The following is a 17,477-nucleotide window of genomic DNA, read 5'->3' as shown; positions in this document are numbered from 1 at the left end:
GATGATGACAGGAGGCGAGTTCTCCATTGGGGTCATGCTACCAAGTTAGCAGGTCATGCCGGTCTCAAGAAAACACTCTTCCTCATCTCTCGCTTTTATTGGTGGCCTTCTTTGTCTCAGGATGTCCGAAGTTTCATCCTCTCCTGCCCTTCGTGTGCCAAGAACAAGGTCCCACGACAGCCACCCTCCGGTTTTCTGCACCCACTTCCGTTCCCTCGGCTCCCTGGCAGCATATCGCGATGGATTTTATTACGGATCTACCTCGGTCCTCAGGTCACACGGTCATTCTGGTGGTCGTGAACCGCTTCTCCAAGATGGCCCACTTCATCCCTCTGCCCGGTTTACCTTCCGCTCCTGACCTGGCGAGAATTTTTATATCTCATGTCTTCCGGATTCATGGCTTCCCCAAGCACATTGTCTCGGACAGAGGGGTTCAGTTTACCTCGCGTTTCTGGAGGGCCCTATGCAAGCTAATGGAAGTAACGTTGGACTTTCCTCCGCTTATCACCCTCAATCCAACGGTCAAGTGGAACGCACGAACCAGATCCTCGTAACATATCTCTGACATTTTTCCAACGCCCACCAGAACAACTGGTCCAGCTTGCTCCCTTGGACCGAATTCGCTTACAATAACCATATCAGTGAATCCTCCGCTAAGTCGCCTTTCTTTACTGTCTACGGTCAACATCCTGGTATACCTCTGCCGGTACTCCCGACCTCGGGTGTGCCGGCGGCCGATCTTTTGACCGAGGAGTTCTCCAGGGTCTGGCAGGAGACCAAAACCGCACTTAAGCGAGCACGTGAGGGGTTCAAGAGGCACGCCGATAAGAAACGCCTGGATGCTCCGTTGTACCGCCCTGGGGATAAAGTTTGGCTATCCTCAAAATTTGTTCGTCTCAAGATTCCCTCCTATAAACTAGGCCCTCGCTACATCGGACCCTTTGAGGTCTTAGCTCGTATCAATGACGTTGCCTACAAGCTAAGACTCCCCGCTTCTCTACGGATCCCAAATTCATTTCATGTTTCCCTCTTGAAACCGGTCATACTCAACCAGTTCCATGCTTCCACTGGCAGTACTCCCGCACCCGTGTCTGCACAGGATGTCTTTGAGGTCAAAGAAATTCTTGCTATGAAAAGATCTAGAGGTAAAACCTTTTTTTTAATTGACTGGAAAGGTTTTGGCCCAGAGGAGAGATCCTGGGAACCCCGGGAGAACATGCGAGCCCCCCAGATGTTAGCTAAGTTTCTTTCCGGCCTTGGGAGGAGGGGGCGTAAAAGGGGGGGTACTGTCACGCTTACCGCCTTCTCCGGCCCCGCCGGCTCCACGCTCGCCGCTCCCGCCTCATGCGCGGCTCCTGCTGTCGCCTCCCTGTCGGGCTCAGCGTCGCCCGTGGCCTCCGGGAGCGCCCGCCGCCTTCGGCGCGCCCCTGCAGCAGGCGCGCGCTCGCCTGCACGCCTGCCTTCGGGTCCGCGCTCTGTCCCGGTGGTCTACCCGCGGCGCATGCGCGCCTTGCGCCTCAGTTCTCAGTACAGGCCAACCCAATCCTTCTCCCCGCTTTCCTGACCCTGCTGACCGGACCCGGAACTCTGGTCTCCATAAGAGGCAGCCTCTTCCTCGGAATCACTGCCTGATCGTCACTTGTGTCTCTCTGTGACTCTGGCTCCCAGCCTGCCTGTCGTTTCCCGTGCTCCTTGCTTAACCTGGTCCTTGTGTTTCCCGAGTTCCCGCCATCTCGTGTCCGCTTCCAGCCTGTGTCTTCGTCTGACCCGTGTTTCACCGTTCCTGCCTTATCTGCCAGTATCCGCCAGCCTCCGTGCCGGTCCAGCTCCTTCACCTACCTGCATGCCTGCTAGTTCTCTTGTCGTGCCTCCGGCCTCCTCGGGTACCAGCTGCCGTGGTGAGTAGTTTCCCCTGGGCCTGTCCCTAACGCTCCCTGTATAGGGGGTGGTCCACCTGGCCCACTCGCCCAGGGGAGGTTCGCTTGCCACGGTCCAGTGGGTTCACCCTTGGGAACCATCACACATATCCTCCATCCCATAGTCCCGTGCCCATATACCCATCATACATATCCTCCAACCCATAGTCCCGTGCCATATACCCATCATACATATCTTCCATCCCATAGTCCCGTGCCCATATACCCGTCATACATATCCGCCATCCCATAGTCCAGTGCCCGTATACCCATTATAACATCATCATCACCATGGCAACCATTAGGACAAAACCGTCACCATTGCAACCTATTAAGAGTCGACATCATCATCACCATGGCAACCATTGTGACAGCATCTTCGCCATTGCAACCTATTAAGACATTAGCGTCACCATGGCAACCATTATGACATCATAATGAGGGGCGGGGCTTGATACGCACACACTTTTTCCCCATTATGTAGATAGGGGCAAAATCAGGGGCGGACCTACCGCATGTGCAGACTGTGCATTGCAGGGCCCCAGGGGAGAGGGGACCCCTCCAGCACCGCATGGCTAATTATGTCAAAATTCAAATTAGCCATGTGTAGTGCAATGTGGAGAGCAGCGCTGCTGGAGGCAAAGGGGCCCCTGTGAGGTGGGGGGGCCCACCTGCCGCCAGCGCCGACTCCAACACCCCGCTCCCCGCATTGAAGGAGGAGGCAATGATGGAGCCTGGAGGAGAGAGCATCAGCTGACGCTCCCTCTCCCATCATTCCCTGCTCTGCCTCTGACACAGTGGGTGTGCGATGACGTCATCGCGCTCTCACTGTGTACCAGGCAGAGCAGGAGAGGAGACAGGAGCCGGGAGCAACGCAGGCACGAGGAGAAGGTGAGGAGTGTGTTGTTGGTCTTTTTTTTTTTTTTTTTTTTTTTTTTTTTAAATCAGTGTGAGTACTGGACTGTGGGGCCATGCTGGGGGGGCTATATAACATGCTGGACTGTGGGGCCATGCTGGGGGGGCTATATACCATGCTGGGGGGGCTATATACCATGCTGGACTGTGGGGCCATGCTGGGGGGGCTATATACCATGCTGGACTGTGGGGCCATGCTGGGGGGGCTATATGCCATGCTGGGGGGGCTATATACCATGCGGGGGGGTTATATACCATGCTGGGCTGTATCATACCATGCTGGGGGGGCTATATACCATGCTGGGCTGCATCATACCATGCTGGGGGGGGCTATATACCATGCTGGGCTGCATCATACCATGCTTGGGGGGGCTATATACCATGCTGGACTGTGGGGCCATGCTGGGGGGGCTATATGCCATGCTGGGGGGGCTATATACCATGTGGGGGGCTATATACCATGCTGGGCTGTATTATACCTTGCTGGGGGAGTTATATACCATGCTGGGCTGTATCATACCATGCTGGGGGGGGGCTATATACCATGCTGGGCTGTATTATACCATGCTGGGGGGGGCTATGTACCATGCTGGGCTGTATCATACCATGTTGGGGGAGCTATATACCATGCTAGAGGGGGCTATATACAATGCTGGGCTGTATCATACCGTGCTGGGGGGGCTATATGCCATGCTGGGCTGTATTATACCATGCTGGGGGGGCTATATACCATGCTGGGCTGTATCATACCATGCTGCGGGGGGGCTATATACCATGCTGGGGGGGCTATATACCATGCTGGGCTGTATTTTACCATACTGGGGGGTGCTATATATCATGCTGGGCTGTAATATACCATACTGGGGGGTGCTATATACCATGCTAGGCTGTATCATACCATGCTGGGGGGGCTATATACCATGCTGGGCTGTATCATACCATGCTGGGGGGACTATATACCATGCTGGACTGTGGGGCCATGCTGAGGGGGGGGGCTGTTTACCATGATGTGGGGGCTATATACCATGCTGGGCTGTAGGGCCATGCTGGGGGGCTATATACCATGCTGGGCTGTAGGGCCATGCTGGGGGGCTATATACCATGCTGGGCTGTAGGGCCATGCTGGGGGGGCTATATACCATGCTGGGGGGCTATATACCATGCTGGGCTGTATTATACCATGCTGGGGGGGCTATATACCATGCTGGGCTGTATCATACCATGCTGGGGGGGCTGTATACCATGCTGGGGGGTATATACCATGTTGGGGGGCTATATACCATGCTGGACTGTGGGGCCATGCTGGGGGGGGTATATACCATGCTGGACTGTGCGGCCATGCTGGGGGGGCTATATACCATGCTGGGGGTGCTATATACCATGCTGAGCTGTATTATACCATGCTGGGGGGGCTATATACCATGCTGGGCTGTATCATACCATGCTGGGGGGGGCTATATACCATGCTGGGCTGCATCATACCATGCTGGAGGGGGCAATATACCATGCTGGGCTGTATCATGCCATGCTTGGGGGGGGCTATATACCATGCTGGACTGTGGGGCCATGCTGGGGGGGCTATATACCATACTGGGCTGTATCATACCATGCTGGGGGGCTATATACCATGCTGGGCTGCATCATACCATGCTGGGGGGGCTATATACCATGCTGGGCTGTATCATGCCATGCTTGGGGGGGCTATATACCATGCTGGGGGGCTATATACCATGCTGGACTGTGGGGCCATGCTGGGGGGGGCTATATGCCATGCTGGGGGGGCTATATACCATGCGGGGGGCTATATACCATGCTGGGCTGTATTATACCATGCTGGGGGCTATATACCATGCTGGTCTGTATTATACCATGCGGGGGGCTATATACCATGCTGGGTTGCATTATACCATGCTGGGGGGGCTATATACCATGCTGGGCTGTATCATACCATGTTGGGGGGGACTATATACCATGCTGGACTGTGGGGCCATGCTGGGGGGGCTATACACCATGCTGGGCTGTAGGGCCATGCTGGGGGGGCTATATACCATGCTAGGCTGTATTATACCATGCTGTGGGGTATATACCATGCTGGGGGGGCTATATACCATGCTGGATTGTGGGGCCATGCTGGGGGGGGCTATATACCATGCTGGACTGTGGGGCCATGCTGGGGGGCTATATATCATGCTGGGCTGTATATTACCATGCTGGGAGGGGCTATATACCATGCTGGGCTGTATCATACCATGCTGGGGGTATATGCCATGCTGGGCTGTATTATACCATGCTGGGCTGTATTATACCATGCTGGGGGGGCTATATACCATGCTGGAGGTGCTATATACCATGCTGGGCTGTATTATACCATGCTGGGGGTGCTATATACCATGCTGGGCTGTATCACACCGTGCTGGGGGGGCTATATACCATGCTGGGCTGTATCATACCTTGCTGGGGGGCTATATACCATGCTGGGGGGCTACATACCATGCTGAGCTGTATTATACCATGCTGGTGGGCACTATATACCATGCTGGGCTGTATCATACCATGCTGGGGGGGCTATATACCATGCTTGGTTGCATTATACCATGTTGGGCTGTATCATACCATGCTGGGGGGCTTTATACCATGCTGGGGGGGCTATGTACCATGCTGGGCTGTATCATACCATGCTGGGGGGCTATATACCATGCTGGGGGGGCTATGTACCATGCTGGGCTGTATCATACCATGCTGGGGGGCTATATACCATGCTGGGGGGGCTATATACCATGCTGGACTGTGGGGCCATTCTGGGGGGGTGTATACCATGCTGGGGGGGCTATATACCATGCTGGACTGTGGGGCCATGCTGGGGGGGCTATATGCCATGCGGGGGGGCTATATACTATGCTGGGCTGTATTATACCATGCTGGGGGGGCTATATACCATGCTGGGCTGCATCATACCATGCTGGGGGGGGGCTATATACCATGCTGGGCTGTATTATACCATGCTGGGGGTGCTATATACCATGCTGGGCTGTATCACACCGTGCTGGGGGGGCTATATACCATGCTGGGCTGTATCATACCTTGCTGGGGGGCTATATACCATGCTGGGGGGCTACATACCATGCTGAGCTGTATTATTCCATGCTGGTGGGCACTATATACCATGCTGGGCTGTATCATACCATGCTGGGGGGGCTATATACCATGCTTGGTTGCATTATACCATGTTGGGCTGTATCATACGATGCTGGGGGGCTTTATACCATGCTGGGGGGGCTATGTACCATGCTGGGCTGTATCATACCATGCTGGGGGGCTATATACCATGCTGGGGGGGCTATATACCATGCTGGACTGTGGGGCCATTCTGGGGGGGTGTATACCATGCTGGGGGGGCTATATACCATGCTGGACTGTGGGGCCATGCTGGGGGGGCTATATGCCATGCGGGGGGGCTATATACTATGCTGGGCTGTATTATACCATGCTGGGGGGGCTATATACCATGCTGGGCTGCATCATACCATGCTGGGGGGGGCTATATACCATGCTGGGCTGTATTATACCATGCTGGGGGTGCTATATACCATGCTGGGCTGTATTATACCATGCTGGGGGGGGCTATATACCATGCTGGGGGGGCTATATACCATGCTGGGGGGGGCTATATACCATGCTGGGGGGGCTATATACCATGCTGGGCTGTATCATACCATGCTGGGGGGGCTGTATACCATGCTGGGGGGGCTGTATACCATGCTGGGGGGTATATACCATGCTGGGGGGGCTATATACCATGCTGGACTGTGGGGCCATGCTGGGGGGTGTATACCATGCTGGGCTGTATCATACCATGCTGGGGGGGCTATATACCATGCTGGGCTGTATCATACCATGCTGGGGGGGCTATATACCATGCTGGGCTGTATCATACCTTGCTGGGGGGGCTATATACCATGCTGGGGGGCTACATACCATGCTGAGCTGTATTATACCATGCTGGTGGGCACTATATACCATGCTGGGCTGTATCATATCATGCTGGGGGGGGGGCTATATACCATGCTTGGTTGCATTATACCATGTTGGGCTGTATCATACCATGCTGGGGGGGCTTTATACCATGCTGGGCTGTATCATACCATGCTGGGGGGGCTATATACCATGCTGGGCTGTATCATACCATGCTGGGGGGGCTATATACCATGCTGGACTGTGGGGCCATGCTGGGGGGGTGTATACCATGCTGGGGGGGCTATATACCATGCTGGACTGTGGGGCCATGCTGGGGGGGCTATGTGCCATGCGGGGGGGCTATATGCTGGGCTGTATTATACCATGCTGGGGGAGCTATATACCATGCTGGGCTGCATCATACCATGCTGGGGGGGCTATATACCATGCTGGGCTGCATCATACCATGCTGGGGGGGCTATATACCATGCTGGGCTGCATCATACCATGCTGGGGGGGGCTATATACCATGCTGGGCTGCATCATACCATGCTGGGGGGGCTATATACCATGCTGGACTGTGGGGCCATGCTGGGGGGGGGGCTATATACCATGCTGGACTGTGGGGCCATGCTGGGGGGGCTATATACCATGCTGGACTATGGGGCCATGCTGGGGGGGCTATATACCATGCTGGGCTGAATAATACCATCCTGGGGGGGCTATATACCATGTTGGGCTGTATTATACCATGCTAGAGGGGCTATATACCATGCTGGGCTGTATCATACCATGCTGAGGTGGGCTATATACCTTGTTGGGCTGTGGGGCCATGCTGGGGGGGGCTGTATGCCATGCTGGACTGTGGGGCTATGCTGGGGGGGCTATATACCATGCTGGGCTGTATCATAACATGCTGGGCTATATCATACCATGCTTGGGGGAGCTATATACCATACTGGGCTGTATCATACCATGCTGGGGGGGGGCATATACCATGCTGGGCTGTATCATACCATGCTGGGGGGGCTATATGTGACGGACTCAGCTCCTGCTGAGCCCATTTTCCTTTTTTGGAGTGGACCCTCTGGGCCGTGGCACCCACCCACCGAGGGCGAGCTTACCTTGTGAGAATCCACCCCCTATACAGGGAGTGTCAGGGGCAAGACCAAGGGGGTGAGCCACCACGACTGCTGGAACCAGACGGCCGGCTCAGGGGGACACTAAGTGCAAGACTACAAGGACGAGCAGGAAGCAAGACAAGACGTGGGTGCAAGGTATCTTCATTAGGATAACTCAGGATCACATACAGTGTAAAAACGTGAGAAAGCAAACACGGAAAGGTGCATGCATGGGCACACCAAGGTCCATAGGATGGTACGTGCCATGTGGCACGCCTAGGTACAGGTAACGGCACAATGGCATCGGACTCCGGACTGCTGGCAACGATCGACATCATCAAGGCATCAGGCTGCGGACATCAGCTCCGGACGTCAGGCCGCGGTCATCCAGCTCATGATCTCTGGCAGCGATCGGCAGGTTCCGGGCATCCGGCAGGCAAACCAGGTTTCAGGCAAGGAGGCACGACAGATATCCAGGCATGGTGCGTGTTAGGGAACACGCCGAGGTCCAAGGCAAGGTGCGTGTGTAGGGGACACGCCAGGGTTCAAGACAGGGTGCGTGCTTGGAGACAAGCCAGGGTACAAGGCAGGGTGCGTGCTTGGAGACAAGCCAGGGTACAAGGCAGGGTGCGTGCTTGGAGACACGCCAGCGTTCCCAAAGCGAGACAGGGTGCGTGTGTAGAGACACGCCGAGGCACAAGATAATAGACAGAGTCCGGCGCGTGCAGGGTTAGGGCCTGTGCGTGCAAGAGGGCACATGGCAAAGCCTGCGCGTACTTTTACAGAAGCACGGGGAGGTATGCAATGGACAGGCGACTGCCTGCGCGTGCTTAAGAGAGCACAGTGTGGAAACAGCATGAAGCGCAAAGGAGCACAGAGGGCACGGCTGGGGCACTGGCTAGCTGATCGGGCTGCGGCACTGACAGACAGGCAAGACTCCAGCGAACCCGACTGAGGCATGGCAGGCAACACAGCTGTCACTGACCAACGAGCACGGCTGAGGCACAAGCAGGCGGGCACGGCTGAGGCACAAACAGGAGGCTAGGAAGGCCAGGCGCATGCAAAGAGCATACGAAGCAGCAGAGCAAGGGAAGACAAGACACGAAACAAGGCAGAGCACGGAACCAGGGACGGAAGCATAGGCAGAAACACGGAATCAGGTCAGAGCAAGAACCGAGATAGCAGCGGAGCGTAGGCCGAAGCCCAGAGCCGGGCCAAGGGAGAACCTTGGGACTAGCCTGGAAACGTGCAAGAGAGCATAATAGGAAAGAGTCTAGCAGCGGAGCGTAGGCCGAAGCCCAGTGCCGGGCCAAGGCAGAGCCTTGGACATGGAAAGGAGCACGAAAGGAAAGAAAGGAGGGATGGTGCATGTGCCAGGGAGCACTACAGAGCACCATAGGAGAGAGCGAGGCAGAGCAAGCAAAGACTGAGACCATAGGGAGGAACAAGGCAGAGCAAGGCAAGGTACAGAACAAGGCATAGCGAAAACAGGCAAGGCAGAGAATAACAGAAGGACTACAAGTCCAAGCAGGACAATGACGAACATGGCACAACAGACAAACATAAGACACAGCACGGGACAAGAGATGGAGTACGAGCACGGAGCGTGTGCAGAGATGCACGACAGGGCAGAGTGCAAGGGCACAGAATAGAGGGAGCGCCCCACAGACCAAGCAGCCATGCAGGGACACCGCACAATACTCAGGCCCTGAGCATAGGAAGGGGCGGCCTGATATAGTGCATAGCACCTCCTCTTCCAGGTCAGGACCAGGGGAGCACTTCCGGGTTCAGATCCACAGGATAACAGTGCATAGTCACATGATCAGAGTTCCAGACATGACAAGATGATCACAGAACCTGATAGTGCAGGATCCTAGGAAAGACACATGATCAGGGATTCTAGACATGACGAGAAGATCACAGAAGGCAAAGCAGAAACGCAGGCATCTTGCAGCTCAGCAGACATGAGGTGAGTGTGCACACTGCTCTAGGGTACAAGCAGCATAGCAGACATGGCGGAAATAACAGACATGGCGAGCATGACACTATATACCATGCTGGACTGTGCGGCCATGCTGGGGGGGCTATATACCATGCTGGGCTGTATCATGCCATGCTGGGGGGGGCTATATACCATGCTGGGCTGTATTATACCATGCTGGGGGGCTATATACCATGCTGGGCTGTATCACACCATGCTTGGGGGGGGCTATATACCATGCTGGGCTGTATCATACCATGCTGGGGGGGCTATATACCATGCTGGGCTGTATTATACCATGCTATGGGGGCTATATACCATGCTGGACTGTGGGGCCATGCTGGGGGGGGCTGTATACCATGCTGGGGGGGCTATATACCATGCTGGACTGTGTGGCCATGCGGGGGTTGTATACCATGCTGGGGGGGCTATATACCATGCTGGACTGTGGGGCCATGCTGGAGGGCTGTATACCATGCTGGGGGGGCTATATACCATGCTGGGCTGTATCATGCCATGCTGGGGGGCTATATACCATGCTGGGCTGTATTATACCATGCTGGGGGGGCCATATACCTTGCTGGGCTGTATTATACCTTGCTGGGGGGGCTAAATACCATGCTGGGTTGCATTATACCATGCTGGGTGGGCTAAATACCATGCTGGGTTGCATTATACCATGCTGGGTGGGCTATATACCATGCTGTGCTGTATTATACCATGGTGGGGGAGCTTTATACCATGCTGGGCTGTATCATACCATGCTGGGGGGCTATATACCATGCTGGGCTGTATCATACCATGCTGGCGGGGCTATTTACCGTGCTGGACTGTATTATACCATGCTGGGGGGCTATATACCATGCTGGGCTGTATTATACCATTCTGGGTGGGCTATATACCATGCTGGGCTGTATTATACCATACTGGGGGGTGCTATATACCGTGCTGGGCTGTATCATACCGTGCTGGGCTGTATCATACCGTGCTGGGGGGGCTATATACCATACTGGGTGGGCTATATTATACCATGCTGGGGGCTATATACCATTATGGGCTGTATCATACCATGCTGGGGGGGCTATATACCATGCTGGGCTGTATTATACCATACTGGGGGGTGCTATATACCATGCTGGGCTGTATCATACCATGCTGGGCTGTATCATACCGTGCTGGGGGGGCTATATACCATGCTGGACTGTGGGGCCATGCTGGGGGGGCTATATACCATGCTGGGCTGTATCATGCCATGCTGGGGGGGGGCTATATACCATGCTGGGCTGTATTATACCATGCTATGGGGGCTATATACCATGCTGGACTGTGGGGCCATGCTGGGGGGGGGCTGTATACCATGCTGGGGGGCTATATACCATTATGGGCTGTATCATACCATGCTGGGGGGGCTATATACCATGCTGGGGGGGCTATATACCATGCTGGGCTGTATTATACCATACTGGGGGGTGCTATATACCATGCTGGGCTGTATCATACCATGCTGGGCTGTATCATACCGTGCTGGGGGGGCTATATACCATGCTGGACTGTGGGGCCATGCTGGGGGGGCTATATACCATGCTGGGCTGTATCATGCCATGCTGGGGGGGCTATATACCATGCTGGGGGGGCTATATACCATGCTGGGCTGTATTATACCATACTGGGGGGTGCTATATACCATGCTGGGCTGTATCATACCATGCTGGGCTGTATCATACCGTGCTGGGGGGGCTATATACCATGCTGGACTGTGGGGCCATGCTGGGGGGGCTATATACCATGCTGGGCTATATCATGCCATGCTGGGGGGGCTATATACCATGCTGGGCTGTATTATACCATGCTATGGGGGCTATATACCATGCTGGACTGTGGGGCCATGCTGGGGGGGGCTGTATACCATGCTGGGGGGGCTATATACCATTATGGGCTGTATCATACCATGCTGGGGGGGCTATATACCATGCTGGGGGTGCTATATACCATGCTGGGCTGTATTATACCATACTGGGGGGTGCTATATACCATGCTGGGCTGTATCATACCATGCTGGGCTGTATCATACCGTGCTGGGGGGGGCTATATACCATGCTGGGTGGGCTATATTATACCATGCTGGGGGGGCTATATACCATTATGGGCTGTATCATACCATGCTGGGGGGGCTATATACCATGCTGGGCTGTATTATACCATACTGGGGGTGCTATATACCATGCTGGGCTGTATCACACCATGCTGGGGGGGGCTATATACCATGCTGGACTGTGGGGCCATGCTGGGGGGGTATATAGCATGCTAGGGGGGCTATATACCATGTTGGACTGTGGGGCCATGCTGGGGGGGGCTGTATACCATGCTGGGGGACTATATACCATGCTGGACAGTGGGGCCATGCTGGGGGGGCTATATACCATGCTGGGCTGTATTATACCATACTGGGGGTGCTATATACCATGCTGGGCTGTATCACACCATGCTGGGGGGGCTATATACCATGCTGGACTGTGGGGCCATGCTGGGGGGGTATATAGCATGCTAGGGGGGCTATATACCATGTTGGACTGTGGGGCCATGCTGGGGGGGGCTGTATACCATGCTGGGGGGACTATATACCATGCTGGACTGTGGGGCCATGCTGGGGGGGCTGTATACCATGCTGGGGGGGCTATATACCATGCTGGGCTGTATCATGCCATGCTGGGGGGGCTATATGCCATGCTGGGCTGTATTATACCATGCTGGGGGGGTCTATATACCATGCTTGGCTGTATCATACCATGCTGGGGGGCTGTATACTACGCTGGGCTGTATTATACCATTCTGGGGGGGGGGGCTATATACCATGCTGGGCTGTATTATACCATGCTGGGCTGTATTATACCATGCTGGGCTGTATTATACCATGCTGGGGGCGCTATATACCATGCTGGGCTGTATTATACCATGCTGGGCTGTATTATACCATTGTGGTGGGGGGGCTATATACCATGCTGGGCTGTATTATACCATTCTGGGGGGGGCTATATACCATGCTGGGCTGGGCTGTATACCATGTGGTGCTGGGTTATATACTATGCGGCTGTTATATACCATGGGGGGTACATTTTACATTATATTCTGTAAGGGGAGGCAGTGTTATATTATATGGGGGGCTACATTATATTCTATGGGGAGGTGGGCTGTATTATATTCTATTTGGGGCTACATTATATTTTATAGGGGGGCTGCATTATACTATATGAGGAGGGCTACATTGTATTCTATGGAGGGGCTACATTATACTATTTAAGGGGCTCCATTATATCCTATGAGGGGGTTGCCATATATTCTATGGAGGGGCTGCATTATACTTTATGGGGGGGACTGCATTATATTCTATGGGGGGGTTACATTATGTTCTATACAGATATATCCAGCCCTGCATAGCCTCATTATTAGATAACAACAAATAACAAATAACTTTGTTGCCCTATGAAGGGTTGGGGGGGCCCGAAAAATTTCTTGCACAGGGGCCCACTACAGTCTGTGTCTGCCCCTGGGCAAAATTGTTTGGTGAATTGGAAGGCGCGGGCTTAAAATTTCGCCTCACAACATAGCCTATGATGCTCTCGGGGTCCAGACGTGTGACTGTGCCAAATTTTGTGGCTGTAGCTGCGACGGTGCGGACGCCAATCCTGGACACACACACACACACACACACACACACCCACACCCACATTGAGCTTTATATATTATATATATATATATTTGCCAGTTGGGACTTCCGGCCGCTGTCCCCAAATCTCATAAGGCACCGCGGCAGTGTCACTTGTGCCTGCGCATGTGACATGCACATCTCCGCTTTTCCTGCTGGAACGACGTGGCGTTAATTTCACCGCACTCCTGATGCGATAGCATCGGGCCTATTTCTAGTACTGTACACTTTCCTGCTAATTCATGATAATCCAGCACGTCTTCTTGATAATAAAAAACTTTTACTTTATTCAAATCCTGTTAAAAACATTGTTGGAGATCAAGACAGAAAGGGATAGCTATGCCAAAAAAACAAGAGACAGCACCTAAAACGTTAGTGAAAAGAAAAAAAAAATCACATTTATTCTGTCTCCTGTGGCGACGTTTCGATCCAAAGATCTTTATCAAGCACGTCGCCACAGGAGAATAAATGTGAAATTGTTTTTCACCAACGTTTGAGGCACTGTAGCTTTTTTTTTTTTTTGACATGGATCTCTCTCCGGGATGGACTCCCTGGATCTGACGTGCGTCTTAGTGTTTGTCCATAATGACTATGGCTATTTGTTAGGTGCGGTTTAACTATGAGTGTTTGATTTACAGAAAGGGATAGCTAGTCCCACATGAGAATAAAACTTTACGCGTTTTGACCCATGAGTGGGTCTTATTCATAATTACGTTAATTGTAAACTGTCAGCTGTGTGATTATTTGCCCAATATTTACCTATGTTTGTATTTTTATAGTTTTATGGCATCTTCTATACCTGTTGACAATTAAACAAGTTAGACTACGGAGAACAGTCTGCTTATTTTGGAAGACAGAAGTGGTTTATGCTGTATGTTAGATGGCACACCGTATCAACGTATTTGAAGACAGAACAAATAATATTGAATAAAATACAAATATTTAGTTTTATTATTCAATGCTTATAGAGGTAACATCTGATCACAGAAGCCGTGTTGGGAATCAACCAGCTCAAATAGACTTTATGGACAGACTTAGCTCAAGCCATTCTTAGCAGGTCCCATAAGTTCCCTGGTATTCACCCTTTTGCAGTTGGTCTTTGCTGCAGGGGATCCTGGATTGTGTCCATGGAGTAGCTTATGGCCTGTGAAACCGGTTGATGATAGGATGGCTAAATTCCAGGTCTGAATCAGAAGAAATAATGTAATCAGAAGGTAGTAAAGCTCAATTCCAAAAGGGTCAAACAGAGATAAAGAGCAGAGAATGTTTTCAAAATACTAAGTACAGAAGGGCATCCAAGGGATAAAAATTTGAAAATATGTTTAATGTGAAACAGTTCTGAAGCAAAATGTGTTTTAAAGAGAACATTGTCAGTCCTCTCTATCTAACCATACCAGAGGCTACACTGTATGCTCATTGTCACGTGCGTGGTTTGTGGAACCACTGTGCCATGGACTACGGAGAGCATGGAGGGGCATGACTAAGCAATCACCTTACTGTTCACCACAGCCTCTGATGGTGAGGTTAGACTTGGCTCCCGATTATCGCCAGGTATTACGCCAAGGCAGACCAATGGTCACGCAGCAGCTGGACCGGAAGGACAGACTTGGATGAAGTGGCTAGCAGAGCTTGCATCAGAGTACAGCAGACAGAGTTGGTGTCAGAGACCGTTTGCTTCAGAGTGCAACAAGCGGGATTTGCACTTGTATGCGACCTTACACAACCTAGACTGAAACAGGAATGTTGCTCAAGCACCTCCCCAGTGGAGAGGAAGCAATATCTATATAATGCCTCAAAACCATTGGGTGGGGAGGAAATAGAAAGTGGACACGCTGGCCCTTTAAGAGGGCGGGAGCGCACGTGCCATTAAAACATGGCCAAAGGCCCAGCTGGAAGTGGATGCGGGGCACAAGGGGGAGGAACCAACTGCAGCACAGGTGAGTGAACTGACACGTCGGGAAGCCGGCGTGGTGCTAACAGTACCCCCCCCTTTATGCCCCCTCCTCTTCAAGCGATCGAGGAAATTCCGGAGAAGAATTGGAGCATGGAGGATATTCTCCTTGGGCTCCCAGGACCTCTCTTCAGGACCAGATCCCTTCCAGTCAACGAGGAAGAAGGTCTTGCCTCTCACCTTCTTCATGGCCAAGATGTTCTCCACTTGAAAAACATCATCTGAGGCTGTTGGCATGGGTGTGGTACTGGGATCCTTGAAGAAAGAACTCAGGATGACAGGCTTCAGTAGAGATACATGAAAGAAATTTGGAATCCGCAGAGAAGGAGGCAGCTTCAATTTATGGGAGACCTCGATGATCCGCTTCAACACCTCGAAAGGCCCGATAAAATGAGGACCCAACTTGTAAAAAGGGATCTTCACCCAGATGTACCTGGAGAGAAATCCATACTTTGTCTCCAGGATGGAAGCATGGAGGATCCAGGCGCCTCTTGTCTCCATGCCTCTTCATATGAAGCGAGGATGCTTCTAATGGGACTCGGGTGTCCTCCCACAACATCACAAAATCCTTGGAAAGGACATCCACCATAGGAACATCAGAAGGAACCGATACTGGAAGGGGAACCTCGAGTTGCCGACCAAATACGATGTAGAATGGCAACTCTCCAGAGGCTTCACCAACATGATTGTTCTACGAGAATTCAGCTTAGGGAAGCAATTTCAACCAATCATTATGGTGGGCATTGACGAAATGTCGCAGGTAGTTGCCCAGGACCTGGTTGACCCGCTTCACTTGTCCATTGGACTGAGGGAGATAAGCCGAGGAGAAATCCAAGACGATATCCAGATGTTTACAGAGTGCTCGCCAGAATCTGGAAGTAAACTGCGAACAGCGATCGGATAAGATGTGGCGAGGAAATCTATGCAGATGGAAAATATGCTTAATGAAGTTGTCAAGCAATTCAGGAGCAGACGGAAGAGCAGACAATGGGGTAAAATGCGCCATTTTTGCGAAGCAATCTATGACTACCCAGATGACGGTGCAACCCTCGGAAACTGGCTAACCCATAATAAAGTCCATTGCTATATGCTACCAAGGAATGGATGTTCTGGGTAATGGCAGAAGGGAACCAGTGGGAAGCCATCTAGGAACTTTATTGTGGGCACAAGTCAGACAGGCAGCCACAGAATCATAGATCTCCTTCCTCATGGATGGCCACCAGTAATGATGAGAGATCAATTGTAATGTCTTCCTTTGTCCCGTGTGACCAGCCACCTTGGACAACTGACACCAGGACAAAACCCGCTTCTTCTCAGATTCACCCACAAGGGTCTTTCCTGGAGGAATTTGCGACAGAGACAGAGGTGACCATAACCATCTTAGAGGGTTCAATGATAAATTGAGGATCCTCCTCTTGGTCCCCAGATAGAAATGATTGAGATAAGAATTTCAGAGCTGATGCCCTGTCACCAGATCTGAAATACAAAAGAAAGTGAAAGCGGGCAAAAAACAAAGACCACCTGGCTTGGCGAGGATTAAGTCTCTGAGCGGACTGGAGATATGCCAGATTCTTATGGTCTGTATCGATCACTACTGGATAAACTGTGCAATCCAGCAGGCATTGCCACTCCTCCAGAGCCATCGTAACGGCGAGCAACTCCCGGTCCCCGATGGAGGAGTTACGCTCTGGAGCAGAGAAGGCCTTGGAGAAGAAGCCACCGGACACGTGGCGACCTGAGGAGGACTTCTGCCTTAACTCCGCTCTGGCCCCTAATGAGGATGCGTCCACCTCAATGAAGAACTGTTTATTCAGATCCGGATGATGCAGAACGGGTGCAGTGGAGGAGCACCATTTGAGAGAGTGGAAGGTCACTTCAGCCTCGGGGACCAGTTCTTTTGGATCCGCTCCCTTTCAGGTCATGGCAGAGATGGGAG

At 52.6% G+C, this 17,477-nt stretch overlaps 1 protein-coding gene across 3 annotated transcripts in view; it reads left to right on the top strand.

Moving 5' to 3' along the window:
- The window catches only part of LOC141097742 (uncharacterized), a 58,222-nt gene that overhangs the window by 10,548 nt on the left and 30,197 nt on the right, over positions 1–17,477 (top strand). The window contains exon 1 of one of the 3 annotated variants that reach the window (XM_073585127.1): positions 9,726–9,875. The exons of the other annotated variants lie outside the window; for them this stretch is intronic. The gene's annotated coding sequence lies outside the window, so the exon portion shown is untranslated. Of the gene's footprint in view, positions 1–9,725; positions 9,876–17,477 lie in introns of those variants that run through there. 3 annotated transcript variants of the gene reach the window in all.

Source organism: Dendrobates tinctorius, unplaced genomic scaffold, assembly GCF_039654945.1.
Source record: "Dendrobates tinctorius isolate UK_male_01 unplaced genomic scaffold, ASM3965494v1 ptg000086l, whole genome shotgun sequence".
Taxonomy (NCBI): Eukaryota; Metazoa; Chordata; class Amphibia; order Anura; family Dendrobatidae; genus Dendrobates; species Dendrobates tinctorius.
Note: the sequence above shows the minus strand (reverse complement) of the source record. Positions and strands in the feature narration are given on the sequence as shown.